Source organism: Olea europaea, unplaced genomic scaffold (assembly GCF_002742605.1).
Source record: "Olea europaea var. sylvestris unplaced genomic scaffold, O_europaea_v1 scaffold399, whole genome shotgun sequence".
Lineage (NCBI taxonomy): Eukaryota > Viridiplantae > Streptophyta > Magnoliopsida > Lamiales > Oleaceae > Olea > Olea europaea.
In genome coordinates, this window is record NW_019259490.1 from 404,655 (window position 1) to 417,355 (window position 12,701).

Here is a 12,701-nt window from a genome sequence, read left to right on the forward strand (position 1 = left end):
TCAGTTCAACATTTTTGGCCAGCAAGGAGAGGACATCAGAGTGGACAACCTTCAACGTCGCTTTAAAATCAGCAGAAATACTGAGCGACGGAAGTGTTAGTGCTTGCGCCAACTTTGCACTCAATAGCTCAAGTTTATCCTTATGTTTAGTAGCACTAGTTTGACCGATGTCCATGTCCATAAAAGACACATACTCAAATATCGACTACTTGAAAAACTTCATATCTTCCTCAGAAGAAGCAGAAGGACGACCCGTTGAAGTAGGGCGAGACGTCTTGACTTGTCCCCAGGAAGTGAACAAGTCCTGGATGGAACGCACAATGTCATCAGCACCCTGCAAAGAAAAATGCCAACATTGAGAGCTTTCACTACAATAAACAAAGCGAAAATGAAAGTGAAGCGAAATGTTATCTCATCAGCAATCTTGGGAAGTGGCATATCACCAGTTGGCTCCATCACCTGTGGAGACTTCCCCTTATCTGGGCGAGAAGACTCTGCCACAACGGGCAGACCCATGGGAGCCTCTGTAGAATTCAAGAAGCAACAAATCAGAAACCAATAGTACAAGCAAAGGTAAAACATTAAGAAATGTATTACCTTCCGGTTCGATGTTTTGGAGGTCGGCGCCCTGGGAAGAAGGTGGCTCTTCCATTGGTTGTGATGAAAGTTTCGGGACTGAAGGTTTCTCTTTAAGCATAGTCCCTTCACCAGCTGATTTGGACGAAGTAGTTTTAGCAAAGAATGATGGAGCAGGAGCTGCCAATACCAAAGTCTTCAAAGGAGAGGCTGAACTTTTCTGAGAAATTCAAATAAACCATTAGCACATGGAAAGGTTTCAAGTAAACCATTAGCACATAGAAAGGTACGTTTGTGAATAAACAGAATTCAATTACCTTTCTCCTAATGATGACAGGAGCATCATCATCATCCTCCTCCAAAGTGGGAGATGCTGAAGCTGGCCGTTTGTGGCTTAAGGCACTCTTAGCTGCAGTAGCCTTGGCAGGTAGAGAAGTAGATGGACGAATAGATTGTTTAGCACGAGCAGGGGAGGAAAGATTCCTAATGGTCACAGGGGTGACCAAAATAGGAGAAGTGGAAGAAGTGTTTGGCTGGTCCAGTGAATGAAAAGCACGATTGACATCAGTTGTAAACAATCTATGCTTCATTGATGGTCAGAGTTGTTCAAAAAGGGGATAGATGGCACGGCTAGAATTAAAGGGGGCTAATGAAAATTTACTTGTCAAAAGAATGTTGCGAGCATCCGTAGCTTGTGCCTCTGCCCTATTAATGGAGTGAAAGCGGTCTGTCAAATTTTTTGAATAGCAAGGAGGAACATGCCAAGTATGGCCAAAACCAAGTTGGCGAGCAAAAAATTGGGGAGCATATATTTCAACCCCAGCTTTGACATTGGTTCCAGTTAAAATATCATGGAACAACTCCCTCCCAATCAAAAACTGAACCCAAACGAGCAGAGAGACGCTCGCACTGTCCAGGGTGGATGGAGGTTGCACATAATCTGGAGTCAAATGAGCAGGAAATGGAAAGAAGGAAGGAATTGAATTTAAGGTATAAAAGAATGAAAAAATGTCCCTACTGGACATATTTACAGGGCTCAATGGGTCAATGGCTAGCCCATAGCAGCTAGCAGAATGAAGAGAAATTGATGGAGCACCAAGTGGTGGGAAATATGCTCTCAACCACAGTTGAGTGAACCAAAGAGGCTCACTGCCAGTGGGAGATGCACCATTCTTTAATTGAAATTGAAGAGAAACCATACCTCTATAAAGGGCAGCCAAAAAGAAGGAACACAAATTCAAAGGCCTACCACGCGCCAATTCATGCGTTATGGGTAAATAACTCATGGAAGGCTTCATACTTGGCACGCAGAGAATATATTTACATAGCCAAATCTGAAGAAAGGCCACACGCTTAGCATGGAAAGGTTCAGTGCTTGAGTGATTATAAAAGCCTTGCAGGCTTGAGTAGGACTCAATGAGTTTCTTGTCAAATTTTGGGGTGACAACGGAAATCAAAATATCAGGGAAAATGGTGTCGTCCAAAGGTGAAAGATTTACTAGGGCCCCAACATCCCTTAAAGTAATAGACATGAGACCAAAGGGGAAAACAAAGGTATTATATTCAGAAGACCAAAAACTTAAAGCAATAGGAAAAAGCACTAGGTTAAAAATTGGGGGTTGAAGAGCGATTTCTAATAAATCAGAAATTCTAGCACGATCAAAAATTGCCTTGGTAGGACCATGGCCCACAAGGCGAGCATACCATCTACGAAAAATAACATCAGATTTAGGCCAAGTGCGAATATCTCTTTCGCGAATCGACCTTAGCGGCAAAAAGTTCAGGAACGGAGAGCCTTGAGTGTAAGGGAACAGCTGGCCCACCGCCACTTGTTCGACGGCTTCGGCGTTATTGAATGATGGACCCAGATAGAACTCATTGGGTTCAGCATTGGCTAGTGCAAGGAAGTTCGGATTTACATATGGTCGAGTAAGGATTTTCTGGAAATCTTCGAAGCTGAAAGAGTCATCAGATTGGGTTTCTGGAGCCGCCATTGGGAACGAAATGCAGTTTTGTTAAAGTTTGTTTGAAAAACGTAGCAGAGAAGCAATAAGATAAATAGTAATATTGCAAGAAAGAAGCGCGAACTAATGAGGCGTGATTTAGTGGTGCGATGAAATGGCGTGTCTTTGGGATTTATAAGGGTTTGTAACATCACATCTTTTCAGGCTATGGAAGGAAATAATGATTGAAATTCTTGAGAATTTCAAATGTTGCTGGAAAACACAAAATGAATATGGCAAAGATTAATAATTAGTATGAATTCTACTATATTGGGAGGTAATTGTTGATACATTAAAAGTGCAGCCCAAATCGAATAGCCCAAGGAATGAAGCCCAATTGAGGAATTCCTAAATCAAATAGCCCAAAGAATGAAGCCCAATTGAAAAATTCAAGATAAGGGCCCAGACAGGGTTATTAATGAATGCAGTGGAAGCCCACGAACACAGTAACATCATCATCCAAGCTTTCAAGACGCCTAAGATCTGAGCGAATGGAGTGCCTTACAGTCACCCAGAGCGATGACCCTGTTCTCGCTCATACCTTCAAATCGCCCAGGATCTTAGCAAACATAAAATTTTATGGTTATCCAAAAATGCAGTTATTGAAGCAGTTATTGAGTAACCTTATCACATTCTACGATTCAAGAAACCTAGTTGAAGGCGGTTGAACGACAAAAAGTAGTGGCAGCGGTTAGAGACGGCAGTTCCACGACAAGTTAGTCACCATGAAGAAAGTGAGTAATTATAAAGCAATCAAATAGTTTCCAAGCGGTTTGTCACGAAGAAATCATCAAGGGAATATAAAAGGAAGAGAAGACATAGAGAAAATGACCCCGAATCAAACACTCTCAAATAGAGAATATGTAATTTCAATTTCTTAGTTTAAATTTAAACATTTCTTTCAGTACTCGTGTACTTTCGCCCCTTGGAGGCATTCTGTTTAGTTCCAATTGTAAATCATCGCCAATAAAACACTCCTTTTTGGGACTTTGTCTCAAGAGGTCTGTTCCTTACACAATCGTCTGATCCCTTTTTAATTGTTAGCGACTACCTGCGCGAAACAGGTACAATTTGCAAAAATTAAGGAGCATAAATGTTATTAAAATGAGGTGAGAATATAATCACCAAGGAAATATACTTATCTGAGTATTGCTTTTATATGACACTAATTATAAAATTCCTATTTCCTCTACAATTTTTCCCAAGAACAGAGTATTTTCAAGAGTTTTTCTTTTTATAGAGAGCATCTTCTATATGAGTGAACAGAAATTATCAGAACCATTGGATCAAACTTGAGCCGGTTGGGACCAATCAATTTGATCCGGTTCTGCGTATTAAATTCGAAAATCGATTGATTCTGATTCGGACCTCAGTTCTAATATCAAGAACCAAAAAATTTTGATTTAATTTGAAAGTTTTAGTTTTTATTTTTAACAATTGCCTGTGCATTGCACCAACCATTGTCCTTTTTCTATTGATTTCGTATATTACATCAAACACATGTTCAATTTAATATGGGAGTTAATTGTTTCAATAATCACCAACTTACACCATAGTCATGGTTATTAATTAAACTTCAAAGTACTTTACAGTACTTACTGAACGTTGTCACATTTGCACTCCATCAATTACCCTAAAAAATTCGTTAACTTATTCGCTAACGTAGCTAACGAAAATCTTCCATGATAAGTTGCTGTCGTTAAAAAATTACAACTCAACCAAATCATTGTTTCATTACTCATTCAATTTACACTTGGTCACAATTCACTCATCAACTTCAAAATGCTTTCCAAGAGTCACTCATTTTTGAGATGTTACGCTCTATCTATTATTCGCCATATTTCATTTCCTTGGTTGCTAATGTATCGCACAAAAATTTATGCGACAAGTTATAATTGTCAAAAAATTACAACTCAATCAATCCATCAACTCAACAAAATAATCATATGTGAAACACGACTTCCACGATCCTATAAACCTCTTTAAAACCCAATAAAATCTCCCCAATTTCAACCCTAAAAATACAGCTCCCAATTCACTCATTTCACTCACGTACAACTAACTTATGCTAATGAGACAGAATCAATTGTCGAGAAAGATGTGAGAAGCTACCACTTATAAAGCCCTATCCCCCCAATTGTACTATATGCTTAACGTTTCTCAAATCCAAATCTTCTATTTTTGCAGCATATATCCAACTTTTTGAGGAAGAGAATGTCATTGAACTCTGATCAAATCGATGAACAAAGAACAACAACACACGAACACAATCGAGAAGTTATTCCATCCGTACACCAATCACCAGAGTTCGATGACATTTCCTTCTTCAAATAGATGGATATGTGCCTACAAAAATGAAATATTTGAATGAGAGAGACATCAAACAAATGGTATAATTGGGGGATAAGGCTTTATAAGTACTAGTTTCTCGCATCCTTCTCAATAATCGACTCTGTCTTATTACATAGTTTAAATGTACGCAGATGAGATGAGTGAATTGGGGGCTGGAATTGGGGACGCTTTATTGAGATTTAAAGAAGTTTATAGGTCGTGGAAGTCGCGTTTCACATATAGTGATTTTGGTGAGTTGATGGTTTTACTGAATTGTAATTTTTTTTTTAACAATTTTAACTTGTTCCATGGGATTTCTATGCGATACATTAGCGACGAGAAGAACAAAATTTGAAGGATGATGGATAGAGTAAAACATCTCAAAGATAAGTGACCAGTGGGAATCATTTTGAAATTCGATGGATAAATCGTAAACTATGACCAAGTGTAAGTTGGATGAATAATGAAACAATGATTTGATTGAGTTGTAATTTTTTAACAATTGTAACTTGTCAAGTGAGATTTTCGTTAACCATGATAGCGAATAAGGTAATGAATTTTTGAAAGTGATGGATGGAGTGCAAACGAGTAAAGTTCAATTAGCACTATGAAACACTTTGAAATTTAATGAGTAAATTGTGACCATGTTATAAATTGAGTGACTATTGAAACAATTAACTGTTAATAAGGTGTTTTTTATAGAAACAATTAACTGTTAATATGGTGTTGTTTATAAACTTAGACAAAATGACCCATTAAATTTCATATATGTAATTTTAAATTAGGAAAAATTGCAGTACAGTACCCAACTTTTCGTTTATTAGCAGACTTTGTCCAAACCTTTAGTTTGTGCCATTTGAGTACCAAACCTTTAAAAAACTTGCATTTGAACTCCAAATGGATGGTTTCTGTTAGTTTAACCGTTAGTTGATATAATAAATTGACTTTGAATAATTTTAGAAGGGGTAAAATTGTAACTTTGAATTAAACTTAAAAACAAAAAAACAAGAAAATCAAAAAATCAAAAGCATATAATTGTTCATCTTCTCTTTCCCACCCCCACTCCCCATACAACACCGCTGTGGAGATACGGGAATGCTGAAATCCTCGATGGTAACTGATAAGTGTGTTTTTGACACTTATTTAAGTCACAAATATGACTGAATACGAGCAAAATGATTGAATGGTGAGTTAATCTAGTTACATTTGTGAATTGTAGGGAACAACGATGAACATGGTGAAATTCAGGAGAAAAGACGAGAAAAAAGACTAAAATGACGCAAAATGAAAGTTCAGGGACCAAGGTGCAATTATCCAAAAGTGACCCGATGAAAAAATCGAGAAATTGATTAAGCCAATTTTCAATTGATGATATCTTGGGATGATGGAATGGAAAAAATGAAGAAATGATGCCCAGAAGTAAAGGATTCAAGTAGAAGGCCCAAAATGAACATCTTCCATAGTTGGTAGCACTATGGGACTGCATAGTGCTACCCTCTATGCGGTCGCATAGAGGCAAACCGAAACTTAATTGCCACAAAATTTCTACTCTATGCAGTCACATAGAGCAATTGTAGGCCAAAATCGCAGTTTCCTTTTTCCGCCGAAATTCTTATGGAAACAAGATTTTTAGGGTCCTATATAAATGAAAATTCGACCAGAATGTCAGGGACACCATTTTTACAAGTTTTTGAGAGATTTTGAAGGAGAAACGAAGAGAGAACAAGAGGAAAATATCGTGCCAAGTGAAGATTCGATTGAAGCTTTATTCGGGTGATGACATTTCTTCAACTATTTTTGTATTTTCTTCTTTTTAGTATGTTAGGCTAGATTTTTCATTGCTATGAGATCGATGAACCTTGTAATACTACGTTTGATTTTTGATTTGGATATTTAACATATTTAAACACATGTTCCGGAATTGAATGATTTATTACGTTTTTATTTCCATATGATTATTGTGCACGTAATTATATGATTGTGGTGACCTATTTTATGCATTCGAAAGAGGAAAAATAGGTTCGATATAATATAAATCATCATAGGGTCCGATAGGGGATATAAATATACTTCTATGCCTTGTGTGAATTGTTGAATTTTCATGAATTCATAATGCATTTTGGTATGTTAGTATTCGTCATAGAGATATAGTCGAATCATATATTGGAATAGGTTTGGCATTGCTCGAGAGAGGTTGCTAAATTAAAATAGGAATATTGATTCATTTTTTGTGGAATTGTGTGTCAAATTTGCACGATTGAAAATTGAACGGGTATTGCTTGAGGATTCGTGATCCTAGTGCGTTAGTAAATTCATTAATTCCATAAATTCTAGTAAATTATGTTCAAGTTATTTTGCATTTAATAAAAAATTTTCATTTATAATTGCATCATAGTTTACATCTTCTTAGCTAAATTACAATACATCAATTTTACTTTCGTGTTTCAGTTAAGGTCATAATTAGTTGATTTGAACTAATTCAATCCTTGTGGGATAGATACTTAGAGTCATAGTTCATTTTACTACTTGTTAACGAACCGTACACTTGCGGTGGATTTTAAATCGAAACAAATAATTTCGTGAATAGTAACTAAAGATTTGTGAAACTTTACCTGCATCGAAGGTGAGCTAGTTCTTCCTACCGTTGCGGCCATCCATATTGCTGGTTCTTCGTATTGTTGCGATTCTTCCTACAGTTGCAGCCACTTAAAATTTACAATATTGAGTTACTGTTGTGACCATCCAGACTGCTGGTTCCGGTTACTGCCTGCAGCATTCGGGCCACAGCTACCAGCTCCATATTGTCCACTCGGGAGATAATTTGGAGCTTCATATCCACCAACAGTTCCTCGCGAACCATTTGAAGCACCTGAATATGCTGCTCCTCGACCTTGAGGTGGATACTGTCCACTATTATAACCCCCAGTTTGTCCCCCACAACCTTGATAATACTCACTCGGGTGGATTTTGTTTTGGAGTAAGGTAGGGTTAGGGTACGGATGGGAAAGAGAAGATGAACAGTTATATACTTTTGATTTTTTTTTTAATTTTTAAGTTTAATTCAAAGTTAAAATTTTATCCCCTCTAAAATTGGTCAAAGTCAATTTATTAGGTCAACTAACGGTCAAACTAATAGAAACCATCTATTTGGACTTCAGGTGCAAATTTTTTAAAGGTTTGGTACTCACCGTGGCACAAACTAAAGGTTTGGGTAAAGTCTGTTAATAAACGAAATGCTTGACACCGATGTTGCAATTTTCCCTTTAAATTAAGAAGAGGTTGAGTTTCTTTTTTCTATCCAAGTTTAGATCTTCGGCTCCTCAAAGTACCCAAAAAAAAAAAAAGTAAAGAAAAGAAATAGAAGTGCATACCCTTGAAACATGTTTTCAAATAACTCATTCAAGTCAATAGTTAACAATTTGATGTAAATTGTCGCATCTAATTAAACTTGAAAAGGCAAATCTTTTAGCATTAATAAATATCATCTTAATGAATAGATTATGGAGAACTTAGATGTTAAATAGTTATTGTTTAAGAACTTGTATAGTTATACACTTCATTTGCATGAGTTAGTGAATTTCAGAACTTAGCACAAGAAATAGAATTGGATTGATACCAAACAATGTCTTAATTTGATTCCATATTTAGAGACGAAACCAATTGTTCTATTTTCAAAATATCCATCGGTAACTGGTTTTGTTTAGAATTAGAATGAATCGAACTATGCCCACCTCTAATCTTTTGAATAATAGATAGCAAATTTTTATATACTTCAATAATGCACTCTATTTGGACTCTTTATTTAGAAAATAATTATTGATATCTCCCTAATTTTTTATATGTTAATTATCAATCAACTCAAATATGAATTGAATAATTTAAGAAGTAGAATATTGAAAATTATAGCATATTAAATGCAATCATTATAAAGTAAGACTAGTGTCAGTTCTTAAAGTTCAAATAAATATAAGGGATAATTGCAATGCAGATCCCAAATCATTTTTTTTTCTTTCAGACTTTATCCAAATATTTCATTTGTGCTACATACAGTCCTAAACATACCATTTCAACCCATCACCGCAACCGCAACCACCACCATTCGTTGCCTCTTGCCACCGCCATAGCTACAACCATCACAATTCAAATGGTGCAAAATGCACCCCCAACCCCACCACCATATAAACAAGATCTGTAAATGGCACTTTTGGGCACTACAAATTGGCAACCAACCCTTTAGTTATACATCGCTCAATTTCCTCTCCTCTCTGTCTTCTCTTCATCTCTCTAAAAGTTCAAGAAAATCTTATTCTTGTTCTGATTTTTTCAAAAATTCAATATACTTGCAGTGTCAGAATCTTGTATATATATTTCGAGCAATCTCAATACATAAAGATAGAAGAAAGCCTGAAGCTGACACCGTGGAATTCCGCATGTAGGTAGTGATCATAACCCCTAGTTGAAGTTTCTCTTCAACATCTCTCTTACATGAGTCCAAAACTAGCAAAAGAAAATGATACTCCAATATCCTTCTTAAGAAAATGTCATTAAGTGAAAAAACAAGCCTAGAAATTATGTACTGAAAATTTGGGAAGCGGAACAAACATTTCATTATTTTCTCAAATAGTTATAGCTCACACCAAAATGTACTAGAAAAACTAATGCAGGAATCAAGAAATTTCAATAAAGCAGCAAATTCTTGTATTTTCCCCTGCCGTTAACGACCAAAAGAGGCGGCTCAAATTCCCTTTAAGTCTGGCGCTACTGTGAAGGCGGTAGGCTTATAATCAAGGAGGTTAAGATGCCATTTAACAGGTGGTGGTGGCTATGGTAGCTGACAACAAATGGTGGTGATTGTGCTAGGCGATGGCAATGGGGAGCTATGGTGGTGGGTTGATTTAGCCCTTATTTGTCTTCTCTTTAAAATAAAAGAAAATAAATTAATTAATTCTCATACTTATTTTCAATCACGCATTATACAATAAAATAGTTTGCACCTAAATTTAATTTTTTTCTACATTTTAATCATACAAACTTCAAATATTACTATTCAAAATTCTATTTTTTTTTTCAAAATAATGGCCATCAAACATGGGCTTAGATTGGTTTCCTTTTATTTTTTTAATTTAATCATTTAAATTATTTTAAGTTAAAATTGTAAAATTATTATTTTGTCCTTTTTATGGCCTTGTTTGAGCCCCATTTTTGGGGAAAAAAATAAAATTTTGAATAGTGTATTGATGGAAAATGTGTGGTTAAAAAATAAAGAAAAGTTTTAGATTTACGTATAATATTATTTTATTGAAGAATATGTGGTTAAAATGATATTAAAATACTGTAGAAAAATACATTTTCCCAAAGAATAGGGATCAAACAAGGGCTATATTTGGTCAAAGTCAACTTTTCTACTCACCTAGCATCCATCTACCATTTTGCTGCAAAGGAATGAAATGATTACGATTACGGATGATGCAAATGAAATGTTTGGATGAAGTCTACTTAAAAATGATAGTTGAAACCGTAGCTACAATTTGTTGGAAAATATGAGTAAATAGCTCACTTTTGGCATAATTTTCGATGGGACCCGTTGGTCCAATTTGAAAGATAAAAGTTGATCCGCATTCTCCTCCGTGAGAGTATCGAAATCATATATTTACTTGCCAAAATGAAGCTCATGTGAATGAGAAATTGGAACTTAAAGTTGACCATTGGAAGATGATTTTATGTGGTAAAAATGAGTTTGTCCCACATAAGAAAAATATGAAAGCAAGAATCACTTTAAATATAGTTGCACATTGGAAGGGTATAATCATGTGTAGTATAGATGCTCTCTCCATGTGCGCGCGCAGGAGGGTGCAAATCACGAACCAAAATTATCTTCAGACCTTGACCTTATGTGCGGGCGCAACCTGCGTACACGAATGTCGGATCGAACGGAGCAAAAATTGGCCCGTTTGGAGTGTCAACATTTTGCAATTTTTTGTTGTCTCCAATTAACCTTTGAGTTTTTGAAAACTGTCAAAACTCCCAGAAATTGAAGCAATCCCAATTTTTATTGCTATGGAGTTAATAGGTAGATTTAAACTTACATTAAAGATCATTTTTCCAGCAGTTCCAGCACATACGAAAAACTCTTTATCAGAAAACACACGAAACTACACTGTTCGATTGTCTGCATATTATTCAGTCTGCATATACAGTTTTCGCTTGGGTGATGATATTGTTCATACGCTAAATCAGTTCATCGGAGTAGTATCTGTGGTGCTCAAATTCTACGAGTTTTACCTTTGTATCTTGGGAAACAGACGTTCGGATTAGATCTCAAGCACTAACGGTGAGGGGCGAATCTGTTTTAAGGAAACTATATTCACACAGGCCTCGGGTTGAAAATTCATCTGCTATTTATTTATTTTGCAATTACACATTTGCAATACATTCTTGCAGATTTAATTATTTAGTAATTTACACGTTTGAAATTTACTTGATTCATATATTTTGTAGTTTACTTGTTTGTTATATTTACGTTATAAATAAAAATCGAAAAAAAATCTTAATTTTCTTACTAACAGTTGGTAAATGCAATTTGACGTATATAAATTACATATACGGTATTTCTATTTGTAAGTACAAATTCTGTGATATTTTAGTTATTGTATGAATAAAAATAGTTTGTGCAAATTCTGTGCAAATACGGTAAGCTATCTGCCATATACGGTAAGCTGCAAATACGGTAGACATCATATACGGTAAGTTGCAAATACGGTAGACATCATATACAGTAGACTGCAAATACGGTAAGTTGCATATACTGTAAGCTACCTGCAAATACGGTAAGCTGCATATACGGTATATTGCATAAACGGTATGCTTAAATCCAGTATTTGAAGTACATATACGGTATGCGCTAATCCAGTTTCATCCACTAAATTCCGACACAAATATTGCTTACGACTATCTTGGAGCTTAATTCTAAGCATTGACTTACTAAAATAGACATCATCTTGTTTAAAGTGTTCTAAAAATGCTCTTATGGGTTCTTCGACGAGGCTTTTGATAAAAGTGGATTATACATAAAATATATTATTAAAATCAATTGTTGAATTCAAATTTTTACAAACATATTAATCATTTCCAAACAAGCATTTAATAATGCCAATATTAGGTCATCTTATTTGGCACCTCCCTCTCTTTTTCAACCACCACCACTAGGCATGGAGATACGTGGCGCCACCGCAACACCTCATAAATCCATCTCAACCTCCACCAAAAAAATGTACATTTGAGTTATTATTTTATTAGGATTCCGATAAATCAGAAAAAAAATACCAGTCATTTGATTTTGATAGAAAGTTGGTACCACAATGGATAAGATAGAAATATATGTGAATTGGAATGGGGTGGCAATAAACCGCCCATCGCGACCTAACACACAACATATTATTATATGTTTTGTTGCCTTTAATTTGGCACCATAAATATTTGTAGGCACATGGGAATGGGATGCCTTCAAGTATGTATTGAATCATATACGGGATTTTGTTTTTGATTCGTTTGGAATTTTATTGAATTGGAGTGTTTTGAATCAATGACCCAATAATTGAGTTTGTCACATTTGCAATGGCCAATGGGCATATTTTTTTGGACTTTGTAACTATGTCACGTCTTTGTTTTTTAAAGTTGTAATCTACAAGTGCGTTTGATTGTAAATATTTTTCATGAAAAATATCATTTTTATTGAATTTCTTACTTTTGTACTCTTTGATTGATTAAATATATTTTTCTACTTTTGATCAT